Genomic DNA, 13888 nt, shown 5'->3' on the forward strand with positions numbered 1-13888 from the left:
AGGCTCCCATATATTTTTTGCCCGCATCACACCTCCACTGCAAACCCCAAGATACCCTCTTCCCTCAAATTTGTCATCTCGAACATCAAAAATATTGTACCCACCCAACTCTCTAATGACAACTATCCTATGTGGAGATTTCAAGTTTTGAAGCTTTTCCGAACCAATGGCTTCGCTAGCTTCCCGCCTCATCCAGCAAGCGGACGGCACTACACAGCCCAATCCTCAATACAATCAAGGGTTGCTTGTCAACCAAAACCTTGCGGCTGCTCTCTGCTCCACCATTACCCCCTCCATTCTACCCTACGCTCTTCACCTAGAATCATGCTCTACTATTTGGACCACCATCAAATTTCGCCTCCAAGCCTCAAACCGTTCTCGAGTTATTCAACTCTAGAACGAACTCCATAACATTACTATGCGGAACCTCACCAAGGCACATTATCTCACTGAAATCAAATCTCTGGTGGATAACATAGCCGCCATCGGATCAACCATAAATCCAGAAGATGTCATTCTATACACCCTCAACGGTCTTCCACCGACCTATCAAGCATTTAAAATCTCCATCAAAATTATGCTCCACCCAATCAGTCTGGATAATCTCTACTCTCTACTCATGAGTGAAGAAATTAACCTGGCCGCAGAAGCTTCCTATGCCATCCCACATCCGGATCCTCACACCTCTACCTACATGTTAGATCTGCAACAAGAAGGGTCACACCACCTCAAACTCCTGGCACTACCTGAACATTCACTACAAACCACAATCATCCCCAACTACCACCAAAGCCCTCATCACCTCCGCCGCCCCATCCACGGACTGGTATCTACACTCCGGTGCCTCCTCTCATCTCACCTACTCAATGGACAACATGATGAATGCCTCACCATTTCATGCCACCGACAACATCACCCATCGGCGTTGACCAATCTCTCCCCATACCTAACTCAGGCGTCGGATTACTTCTGACACCATCACGTATGATACCATCACGTAAGCTTATTCTATCTCAGCTCCTTCACATTCCAGATATCTCTCACTATCTTCTATCCATATCTCATCTTACAAAAGGTAATAACATCTCTATCTCATTTAACTCCTATCGTTTTGTAATAAAGGACCTGCAGACAAATCAAATCATCCTCAGGGATCCATGCCGTGATTGCCTTTATCCAATCAACACTTCCCAATTTGCATCCTGCAACTCCACCCTCTCCGCTACAAGATCAACCTCATCTCTATGGCATCATCGTCTCGGTCACCCTCATTGTCGAGTTCTCAATACAAATTTTCAGCAAAACAAATATCTATCTATACCTAGATTTACTACTGTTTGTTCTATCTGTAATGCCTCAAAAGGCCATAAATTAGTTTTTGCAAAGTCTTAAAACCATATTCTTAATCCTTTAGCTCTTATTCACTCTGATGTATGGGGTCCTTCCCCGATCATCTTCAATCAAAGCTACAAATATTATGTTATCTTCATTGATGATTTCTCTCACTTTACATGGAGGATCTTTCCCATGACACAAAAATCAAAAGTTTCCCAAATTTTTATTACATTCAAAACACTCATAGAAAACCAATTAACTACCAAAATCAAATGCCTCAGAACTGATGGAAGTACCGAATATCTAAACAAAACTCTCACCTCATTCCTCACCACCATGGCATTCATCGTCAAATCTCATGTTCATATACTCTCGAACAGAATGAGCTTGCTGAGCGCAAACACCGCCATACACTGGACATCACTCACACTTGACTTCTCACAGCATCCATTCCATACACTTTTTGGCCAGATGTTGCACTTACAGCCACATATCTCATATATTGGTTGTCATCTCCCACTACCAAAAACATCTCCCCTCTACAACGAAACACATACATGTCTCCAGACACGTTACCTTCAACGAAGATATCTTCCCATTTCATCATCTCTCAACTCCTACTACCACAACATCTCTATCCACCAACCCCTTTCTCCTCACACCTATATTCACTATTCCAACCTCAGAATTACAAGTACCACCTCCTACTCATTCCATCTCATCAGGCCCCACCACATCCACTTACCACGTACAGCAATTCAACTCTCTAGCTAGCTCCTCTCAAAATCATACGTCACCTAACCAACCCTCTCCTCCTACTTCTTCACCAATTCAACTTGTCTCTTTACCTACACACCCAATGCTTACAAGACTAAAAACTGGCTCATTAAAGCCTTGCAACCTCCTCATCCTGCTCCACATACACTCCTCTCCAACCATCTCAACCGATCCAACCTGTTATTTTAAAGCCATCAAATCCATCCACTGGAGAACTGCAATGGCAGTTGAATTTCTTGCAATTCAACAACAAGGTACACGGGAACTAATTCCACCACCTCCCAAAGCCTCTATCCTATGCTACAAGTGGACATACCATTCCAAATTTCACTCTAACGACCCCATTGCTAGTCACAAGGCTAGATTCGCAGCTCAAGGATATCATCAAGAATACAGTCTTAACTACAATGAAACATTTAGCCCCGCAGCCACAATCACTACTATCAGAGTTCTATTCACAATTGCTCTTAATAAAAATCGATATATTCAACAACTAGATGTTGCCAATGCATTTCTTCATGGACATCTCACTGAAACAGTCTATATAACTCAACTAAAAGGCTTTAAAGATTCCCTACACCCCACTCATGTTTTCCATCACCATAAAGCTCTCTACGGCCTTAAACAAGCACCGAGACAGTGATTTACAACCTTCACCACCTACTTACAACCTCTTGGCTTGTCTCACAGCAAATCTGATCACTCCCTCCTCATCTTTATCCAAAATCAAACTCGCATATGCTAGTTCATATATGTCGATGATCTCCTTATAACAGAAAATGACCCATAATCTCCCACCTTATTCAATAACTAAATAGTAAATTCACCATGAAACATCTGGGCCAAGCTCACCACTTCCTCGACATTCACATCAAGCAACAGTCGGACTCCTACTTTCTCTCCCAACATGATGTATGCAAATATCAGTTTATTTTAGTTTTAAAATTGTAATTTGAATGCTATAGTTTTTGGTTTTTTTATGCTACCCAATGATCATGAGTAGGTAGTGCTTGGGCATGGCAAACCTTGGGTGTGCTAGCTACTTGGTTTTTTTTTTGTCGTTGGGCTGTTGGTTGCCTCTCAGGTTGGGCTTGGTTGCTTGGTTTTGAGCTGTGTTTTTATGGAAGTTGCTTGGTTCTAGCTCATTAATGCTTGAGCTGATGTTTTAGCTCATTATTATGAAAAGTTATTCCACTTGTTAGCTCACTATGTGGAGTGGAATCCTTGCCTTTTCCTTTCTCTGTGTCTCTTCGGTTTTTCCCCTCCTGGTTCTCCTTCCCGTGGCCTATTCCGGTCTCCTTGGCTGCTGGTTCTGATTCCCTGTGCTGCCTCTTCGGTTCCTCCCCTAGTTGCCTGTCCCGTGGTTGCTTTTCTCGATTTTTTGTGAGGATTTTCGGGTGTTGTTCTGGAATGTCTGCTGGCCTTCCATTTCCCCTTACCTGATTGGTTAGGTTGGAGGTGGTTTGGCTATTTGGCTGCCCCTTTTCTCTTATAAATTGGTGATGTTTTGAAGCATAAAGGGTGGTTGAATATTTGAGCAAAGTCTCTACAAAAACTGAGGGTTTCTTCTTCCTTGGAAAAGCTTGAGAGCTTGTTCCATTTCTCTCTTCCTCTTCTCTATTTCGTCTTGGGCTTCTAACCTCTTCTTCTCTCTGCAAGTTCCACTCCACTTGTATCCTTCTTCTTGAGCTATTGGAGGTGCTTGTTTGTTGATTTGGTGGCATTTGTCGGAGGAGTTTTGTTGGATTTTGGACCTTGTAGCTGTGGTGGACCCTTGGTTTGCAAACCCTTAAGCACTTATTATACTTTGCCTACTTTTTCGTTTCATGTGAGGAAACTGCTTGCCGGTTGTTCTGAGGGTAGTATTGTTTAATTTTAATTTTGTTTCCTTTGTTTGGCTTTCATTTGTTTTGGTGTTTGTTTGGATGTCAGCATTCTAGTTTGAATTGAGTTTTGTTCTACAAGTCCTGGTGTTCTCCTCTTTTGATTCTTTCTTTTTAGTTTTCCTACATCAAGTTTGGTATCAAAGCAAGTTAGCAAATCTTAGGTTGGTGTGAGTCTCTTTCTTAAGAAAACAAAAATGGTTAATAATCAAGGAGATTGGCAACAAATGATGCAACAGTTAAAATAAATAAACAACATGGCTAATACTCTTGCAAACATAGATGTCAACTAATATTCAAATTTTTGAAAGTGTGGAAGTCCCTAGGAATCAAAATAGGTGACAAAAAGTTGGGATTATGGGATTAAAACTGATATTCATAACTTTGAAGAAAAATTACAACCCGACCAATTCATTGAATGGGTAGAAAAAATGGATCAGTCTTTTGAATGGAAGGAAATACCGGATAACAGGAAGGTTAAATTTGCAAGCTTAAAACTCACTGATCATGCACTCACATAGTGGAAGAATTTTCAAAACAATAGATTAAGGCGAGGGAAAGAAGAAATACAAAACTGGGAAAGAATGAAAGAAAAAATGAAAAGGAAATTTCTGCCTTCAGACCACGCACGAACTATATTTCAAGAGTTCAACAACCTTCGTCAAGGTAATCAATCGGTCGAAGAATACACGAAAATTTTTTATAAACTCCAAACTCGAAATGACTTAGATGAATCCAAGGAAAGAACTGTCACTAGGTATATCAACGGTCTAAAATGGACAATCCAAGATCAACTGAATTTGCACCGTGTAATTAAACTCGACGAGGTTTATCGAATGGCACTGAAAATTGAAAAGCAACAACAAAGGGGTCACAACAAAATAATTGAAACTTACAAACGGTGACAGACTGGCGGGGTTAAAACTCAATCTTCACAAACTTCTGTAGGAACATCGAGTGTGCGAACTAAATCATTTGAAACTCAAACTTTGGATAAGGGTAAAGGAATAATGGGGCCTAAACCTACTGAACAACCTAAACTGATTGGACCATGTTACAAATACGGGTTATATGGGCATCTCTCTGTGGCTTGTAGAAAAAACAATCCTCCAAGAAATAACAACATTGAAAATGACGAAGAAATAGAAGATGGATAAAATGAATCTAAACATGAAAATGAAATCAAATTAGAAAAAATTGATATAGAGGGCGATAAAGGTGAACAACTTTTAGTAATTCGACAAGTCCTAACTAATAAAATGGAAATGGGGTAAGTGGCTTAGAAGGAACATTTTTTGAACCACCTGCATAGTTGAAGGAAAAGTTTGCACTCTACTGATCGATAGTGGGAGTTCATGTAATTTTGTTTTACAACTAATGGTTGATAAGCTCAAATTGAAATCTAAACCACTTGTCAAATCATACAAAATCTCTTTGTTCAAGGAAGGGGGTGAGATTCCTATAATAAACCAATGCACTGTTAATCTAAATATTGGGAGTTCTTACAAGATCAAATTGTTTGTGATGTTTTGCCTCTTGAAGTCTGTCACGTCTTATTAGGTCGCCCTTGGCAATTTGATCACAAAATCATTCATAGCAGGGAAAAGAATACATACACTTTGATTCAAAATAATAAAGAATTCACTCTTTATCCTTAAAAACATATTCCTGACCCACCTGCCAAAAATAACAAAACTGCAAAAACAACCACTCCCAAACTGCTTCTTAACACAAATGAGTTAAAACAATCTGAGATAGCATATCTGATGCTAGAAAAAGAAACTGATTCAAACTCTCAAATTCTTAAAGAAATATAACATTTAATTGATGAGTTTTTTGATATAACATCTGAAGAGTTGCCAAAAGGTTTGCCCTCTATGAGAGATATTCAACATCACATTGAGAGCCACATTGCCTAATCTTCCCCATTACAGAATAAGTCCAACTGAACATGAAGAACTTTTTAAGCAAGTGTCTGAACTGTTAGAGATGGGTCTAATTAAAGAAAGCCAAAATCCCTGTGTTGTGTCTGCTTTGCTTACACCTAAGAAAGATAGAACCTGGAAAATGTGTGTGGATAGTCAGGCTATAAATAAAATCACCATCAAGTATAGATTTCCAATTCATAGACTGGATGACATGTTGGATATGTTAAGTGGTGCCAAAATATTTTCCAAAATTGACTTGAGAAGTGGGTATCACCAGATTAGGAAAACACTGGGAGATGAATGGAAAACTGCTTTTAAAACCAAGGAATGATTGTACAAATGGCTTGTTATGCCTTTTGGGTTATCTAATGCTCCTAGTACATTTATGAGAACAATGAATCATGTTTTAAGACCTTTTATTGAAAAGTTTGTTGTAGTGTACTTCGATGATATTCTAATTTATAGTATTCACTCTTCTGAGCACCTTAATCATGTGAAACAAATTTTGCAAATTCTAAGAGAGCAAAAATTGTACATTAATCTGAAAAAATGTTCTTTCATGACTTCAAGTTTAACATTTTTGGGATACATTGTATCTGCGAAGGGAATTAAGGTCGATCCTGTTAAAATTGAAGCAATTCAAAACTTGTCTACTCCAGAAAATATCAACGAGGTGAGAGGGTTTCATAGCTTAGCTTCTTTCTATCGAAGGTTCATTAAAAACTTCAGTTATCTGATTGCCCGTATCATTGATTGTTTAGAAAAAGGAGTCTTTAAGTGGATAACTGAAGCTGAACAAACTTTTCAAAAAATCAAACAAAAATGAGTCAAGCTCCAATCCTTAGCCTGCCAAATTTTAAAAAGATTTTTTAAGTTGATTGTGATGCCTCGCATATTAATATAAGTGCTATGCTTAGTCAGGAAGGAAAACCCATTGCATACTGTAATGAAAAGCTAAATGATTCTCGATCTCGATATTCTACTTATGACTTGGAATTTTATGCAATTGTTCAAGCTTTGAAATTCTGAAGATGTTATTTAATTCAAAGAGAATTTGTTTTAAACACTGACCACGAAGCTTTGTGATTTTTGGGCTCTCAAAAAAATCTGAACAAAAGATATGCCAAATGGACCTCTTTTTGCAAGAATACTCTTTTCATATTAAGCATAAATCTGGGGTGCTAAACAAAGTGGCTGATGCTTTAAGGAGGTCTCATTTCTTGATAACTGTTTACCCAACCATAACTTGTTTCGATTTCTTAAAAGGCACTTATGTGAATGATGCAGATTTTAAGAGTATTTGGGAATCTTGTCTCACTTCTTGAACTGATCAATCTGCTCAATTTGTCATTCAACAAGATTTTTTGTTTAAGGGTTCTAGACTTTACATTACAAAAAATTCTTTAAGAGAACAACTTGTGCAAGAACTTCATAGTGGAGGTTTGAGTGGGCATTTTGGTCAAAGAAAAACTATTGTCTTAGTGAAAGAAAAATATTTCTAGCCTCATATGAGAAAGCAATTTGCTAAGCTGGTGAAACAATATAAAATATGTCAAGCTTTCAAGGGAACTTCTCAAAACATTGGTTTGTATACTCCCCTTCCAATTCCAAATAAACCTTGGGAGGATATCTCTATGGATTTTGTTTTAGGGCTACCTATTACTGCACGAAAATATGACTCTGTCTTTGTTGTTGTGGATCGATTTAACAAAATGGCACGCTTTATTCCATGCAAGAAAACTTTTAATGTCTCATATATTGCTAATTTTTTTAAAATTGTTCATCTCCGTGGCATTCCTCGAACATTTACTTCTAATAGGAATACTAGATTTTTGAATCACTTTTGAAGAACACTATGGGCTAAATTAGGAACTACTCTTCAATTTAGTACTGATTATCATCCATAAACCGATGGACAAACTGAAATTATCAATCTAAGCTTAGGGAATTTATTGAGATTGCTTGCTGGTGAGAAATCATCCCAATGGGATTTGATATTGCCCCAAGCTGAGTTTGCATACAATAATTCTGTTAATGGATCCACTAGAAAAACTTCCTTTGAAATTATTTATTATCAGCCTATGCCTCACATTTTGGATAAAAATTGCTTGCCTTTACCTAACAAAGTTAGTGCTGAAGCCACCGAAACTTTTGATCATATTAAATCTGTCCAACAGCAAGTGCTTGAAAAACTCCGTATGGCTAATGTTAAATACAAATCTGCAGCTGACAAATATCGGAGGGAAGTTTATTTTAAAGAGGGTGACATGGTTATGGCTTACTTTCGTCGTCAACGATTTCCTGTTGGTACTTTTGGCAAATTAAGCAGAAAGAAATTTGGGCCTTTCATATTCTGCGAAAGTTGGGCACAAATGTCTATCTCCTGGATCTTCCTATTACTCTTGGCACTTCTCCTGTGTTTAATGTTTCTGACCTTTCTTTGTATGAAGGAAATTCTGATGATTCTGTGGAAGTTGAAACTTTGCTACTTTCCACATCAATTCTAAACAGTAATGATCAGATTGAATATGTTATTGATGTCAGGATTATTAAGACTAGACATGGCGAGCACAAAAGATTTCTGGTAAAATAGAGCAAACGTCCATTGACAAACTGTACATTGATGGATGCTATTGAGCTTAAAAATCGTCATCCGGATCTCTATAAAAAAATTGTTAAAGCTTTCTCATCAGGAGATAAGATTCTCCCACCAAGGGGAATTGATGCATGCAAATATCAGTTTCTTTTAGTTTTTTTATTGTAATTTGAATGTTATAGTTATTTTTCTTTTTATGCTACCCTATGATGGAAAACATCCAATGATCATGAGTAGGTAGTGCTTGGGCATGGCAAACCTTGGGTGTGCTAGCTACTTGGTTTTTTTTTGTCCTCTCCTGGCTGCCAGTCCCGTGGCTGCTTTTCTCGGTTTTTTGTGAGGATTTTCGAGTGTTGTTCTGAAATGTCTGCTGGCCTTCCATTTCCCCTTACCTAATTAGTTCAGTTGGAGGTGATTTGGCTGTTTGGCTGCCCCATTTTCTCTTATAAATTGGAGATGTTTTGAAGCATAAAAGGTTGTTGAATATTTAAGCAAAGTCTCTACAAAACCCGAGGGTTTCTTCTTCCTTGGAAAAGCTTGAGAGCTTGTTCCATTTCTCTCTTCCTCTTCTCTATTTCGTCTTGGGCTTCTAACATTTTCTTATCTCCGCAAGTTCCACTCCACTTGTATCCTTCTTCTTGAGCTATTGGAGATGTTTGTTGGCTGATTTTGTGACATTTGTCGGAGTTTTGTTGGAAGTTGGACCTTGTAGCTGTGGTGGACCATTGGTTTGCAAGCCCTTAAACACTTATTTTACTTTATCTACTTTTTCGTTGCATGTGAGGAAACTCGCTTGACGGTTGTTCTGAGGGTAGTGTTTTTTAATTTTAATTTTGTTTCGTTTGTTTTGGTGTTTGTTTGGATGTCAGCATTCTAGTTTGAATTGAGTTTTGTTCTACTAATCCTGGTGTTCTCCTCTTTCGATTCTTTCTTTCTTGTTTGCCTGCATCACAACAGCACTATGCCACCTCCAACTTAACTCAAGCTTCTCTCTTACAATGTGATTCCTTTGTGTGGATTATAGGGTGTTGAACAGGGAGACGGTTCCGGATAAATTCCCCATTCCGATGATCGATGAGTTATTGGTGATGCCATTTGGGCTCACTAAGGCCCCTGCTACTTTCAGTCTTTGATGAATATGGTGTTCCGATAACACCTTAGGAAGTTTGTTCTGGTATTTTTTTATGACATTTTGGTGTACAGGAAAATGGAGGAGCATCTGGAGCACTTGAAGGATGTTCTTAAAATTTTACAGGCACATCAGCTGAGGGCCAACCTAAAGAAGTGCGGCTTCGCCCAGTCTAGGGTGAAGTATCTGGGACATGTAGTGTCTCAGGAGGGAGTGGCGGTCGATCAAACAAAAATTGAGGCAATGTAGAAATGGCCAATGCCTAGGAACATAAGGGAGTTGAGGGGTTTTCTAGGATTGACTGGCTACTACATGAGGTTTGTGAGGGGGTACAATACCATCGCTTGGTTGTTGACTAAGCAACCGAATAAGGGTAATTTTTGTGAGGAGAGACAGCAACCCAGTCTTTTGAGAGGTTAAAGAAAGCCATGACAACAGTCTCAATATTAGCTCTTCCAGATTTCAGTCAAATCTGTGGTGGAGACTGATGCGTCAGGATATGGATTGGGAGCAGTGTTGCTGCAGAATCACAGGCCTATAGCATACTTCAGTTAGGTGATGTCAACCAAGGCTTGATTAAAGTCGGTGTAAAAGAGAGAGTTGATGGCCAATGTCTTGGCCATTCAGAAATGGCTTCCTTACCTTTTGGGAAGGCATTTCATTGTTCGTACGGATCAGATGAGCTTGAAGTACATGTTAGAGTAAAGGATGGTGACCGAGAAACATCAGAGATAGTTGTCAAAACGTTTAGGCTATGATTTTGAGATCAAGTACAGCCGGAGGTGGAAAATAAGGCGACCGACGCCTTATCAGATGTGTTGGGTAACTTCAGGAGTTGGCAGTTTTAATACCACTGATGGTTGACTGGGGGCCATCAAGGAAGAAAGCATGCATAACAAAGAGTTAAGGAAGATCAGGGAAGACTTGGTGAAAGATAATAGTAGTCATTCGGGGTACTAACTTAAGGGGGAGAGGTTGTTGCATCAATGGAGGTTTATGATGTCATGAATTTCAGTACACATTCCTCACTTATTACAGGAGTTGCACGGCAATGCAGTGGGGGGTTATTCAGAAGTACATAGAACATATAGGAGGTTCACATCGGAGCTTTACTAGAAGGGGATGTATAAAGATTTTGAGGAGATGGTGGCAAAGTGTGAAATGTGCCATAGAAGCAAATATATGGCCATGACTCCAAGAGGAATACTACAACCCTTAGCACTTCCAAATAAAGTACGGGAGGAAGTGTCCATGGACTTCATCGACAGCCTACCACGCTTAGAGGGATTCACAGTCATGGTGGACCAACTTAGTAAGTATGAACATTTTATCCTCCTACGACATCCCTACACCCAGTATCAGTGGCAGCAGCATTTATCCGGGAAGTAGTTAGATTATATGGGATTCCTGAATCGATTGTGTCTGATCGAGACAAAGTGTTCCTCAGCCAGTTTTGGAGGGAGCTTTTTAGGTTGCAGGGCACTGTTCTCAAGAGAAGCACCGCCTACCATCCACAGACAGATGGGCAAACAGAGGTGGTGAACTGGAGTTTGGAAATATATTTGAGGTGTTTTGCTTTTGAAACACCACGGATGTTGGCAAAATGGTTAGCATGGGCCGAATATTGGTGCAATACTTTGTACTATTTTATGTCCCAAATGACTCCTTTTAAGGTGCTCAATGGAAGAGACCCCTACACTTAGTGCATTTTGGGAGAGGAAACACATCAGTCTCTTCAGTTGAATAGTACTTAGAGGAGAGGAACTAGGTGTTCGAGGAGTTAAAGAAACATCTATAGAGGGAACAACAAATCATGAAGAAGCGAGCAGATACACATAAGAGAGACATACAATATGAAGTGGGGGAGAAAGTGTTCTTAAAACTAAAGCCCTATAAGCAGAAATCAGTTGCTAACAAGATAAACGAGAAATTGGCTCCGAGGTACTTTGGTCTTTACGAGGTGGTAGACAAGATCGGAGCAGTGGCATATCGATTGAAGTTACTACCAACGGCCACCATACACCCAGTTTTCCATATGTCGTAGCTGAGGAGAGCTCTAAGGGAGCACACAGTTAGTGCGAAGTTGCCAGATACACTGACAAAGGAGCTGGAAGTGATCTTAGAACCACTAGAGTTAGGCGGGGTCAGAGTGGATAAAAGGGGGAACAAGGAAGTGTTTATCAGATGGAAAAACATTCCCAACTACGAGGCCACTTGGGAATCATATGACAGAGTGAGACTCCAGTTTCCTTCTTTTCACCTTGAGGACAAGGTGATTCCTTGGGAGGGAAGTAATGTTACGCTGCCGGCCCAGGAGGAGCCGGTTGAACCGTTCCAACAGGGACCGGTTCATGTTTATAGCCGGCGCCCCAAGGCTTTGGGCGAACCCAAGGGGGGGCAGAAGCCCTAGTGGGGCCCACTTGCTTAATTAAATAATGTTTAGGAGGGAAAATTTGAATTAGAGGTTGTTTAGGGATTTTGTAAGCTTCCTTTGGCTTTAATTAGTCTTTTGGAGGTTAGGGTTTGGATATCTTGAGATTTGCTGAAATTTTGAAATCTAGGATTTGTTTTGTGTGGGCTCTAGGCTTTGCTAAAGATTTGGATAGTATTTCTTCCTCTCGAATTGAAGAAATTTGTATCTTGATTTATGTTTCTTGTTCGTGGATTAAATCAGAGTATTTCTCTTGCATTTCTTCTCCAATCTACTATATTTCTTGCATGGTTTTTGTTAAATTCTCTTTGAAATCAGCCCTATTTCTCGCTGTTTTTGTCAATTGTTGTTAGGTTTGCTTACGAACTCAAGTATTGCCCTTAGGATTACTTGCGAACTCAAGTACTTCCTATCAGGAACCTTATAGACCTAAACTGAATATTTGTCTAAAAAGATAATTTTAAATTGACCATAAATAATAGAGGACTTTGTACCCTATCAAATCTATCATACGATTCAAAACTCAATGGCGGTTGAGCCATTAAGGCACATATGGGCTTTGATCATCAGTGTAATTTAATAGTGTTATTTGACAGCAATTACTCGATCAAAGAGCCCCTTTATGTTATCATATTTTTATGGTGCTACTAGGCAACAAAACGATCCCATCAGATAACTGATATGTCTGGGGGGAACTTTGTAGGACCTAGGGAAACTATTATTCATTATGTGAAGAGGAGGAATCAAAGATAAGTTGTTCAATTATTTAGGAATGTTTCATAAGTCATGTTTAATTTGTTTATGAAGGTTTCTTAATACATGTTTAATTGTTTAGGAATGTTTCTTAAATTATGTTTAATTTGTTTAGGAATGTTTCCTAGATTATGTTTAATTGTTTAGGAAGGTTTCCTAAATTATATATAATTTTTTAAGAAGGTTTCCTAAATTAAGTTTAATTTGTTTAGGAAGGTTTCAATTTGAATCAAAAGGAAGTCAAATAATTTTCAAGCTTCCACGAACACAACAAAACTCTTATTGCAAGTTAACAAGAATTGTGCCGTCCTATGGATTCAACAACATGCCGTGGCATCCACTTCTTCAAGCACAAAACATTCAAGCAACACAAAAGTGACTCTTCCAATGAGTAAATAGGGCAATAAGGAAATCAAACACAAAAATAAAGGCATTGCCATTCCATAAACCATAGAAGGAAGCTTTTTGTCAATTTACCCTCAATAGAAGATCAAATTCAATAACTAAAGGATTGTTTGGTTGGCTAAAAAAAGAGTGCTGAGTAAAATGGAATGTAATATAAAAGTGATGCAATAATATATTTGAAATGTTTGGAGATATTTGGATTAGTGTAAGGGAAATGCAAATACTTTTTTTTTTACTTAAAGTAAGATGAATGTAGTGTAAAAATTGAAATATGGTGGCAGACGGTGGTCAGCGAGTGGCAGGGGGAAACTGTAGTGGGCGGTGCGGTGGTCGGCGAATGTGGTGGGTGGCGATCATTGGCGTAGGTTGGGGTGGCCGGTGATGGTTGAGAGAGGGCAGTAGTGTCAACGACAGTGGTGGTGGAGGTTGACCACAGCCAAGGGTTGTGGCTAATAGAAATTAAACAACAATAACAACAACATCAAGCCTTTATCCAACTATGCGGGATCAGCTACATGAATATTTTTCCCCTATTGTGTTATATTAAGAGTCAAATTCTCATTTAAATCTAACTAAAAAATATCATTTATAATACTTTATAGCCAAGTCTTTATAGGCCTACCTCTACCTTTCTTAACATCAGTCATAATG

General features: G+C 38.9%; 1 protein-coding gene across 1 annotated transcript in view; it reads right to left on the reverse strand.

The window, feature by feature from the left end:
- Positions 1 to 13888, reverse strand: part of LOC110096551 (protein DA1) — a 60874-nt gene that overhangs the window by 40523 nt on the left and 6463 nt on the right. The window lies entirely within an intron of this gene.

The sequence above is a fragment of the Dendrobium catenatum genome, unplaced genomic scaffold (genome assembly GCF_001605985.2).
Source record: "Dendrobium catenatum unplaced genomic scaffold, ASM160598v2 fragScaff_scaffold_249, whole genome shotgun sequence".
Taxonomy (NCBI): Eukaryota; Viridiplantae; Streptophyta; class Magnoliopsida; order Asparagales; family Orchidaceae; genus Dendrobium; species Dendrobium catenatum.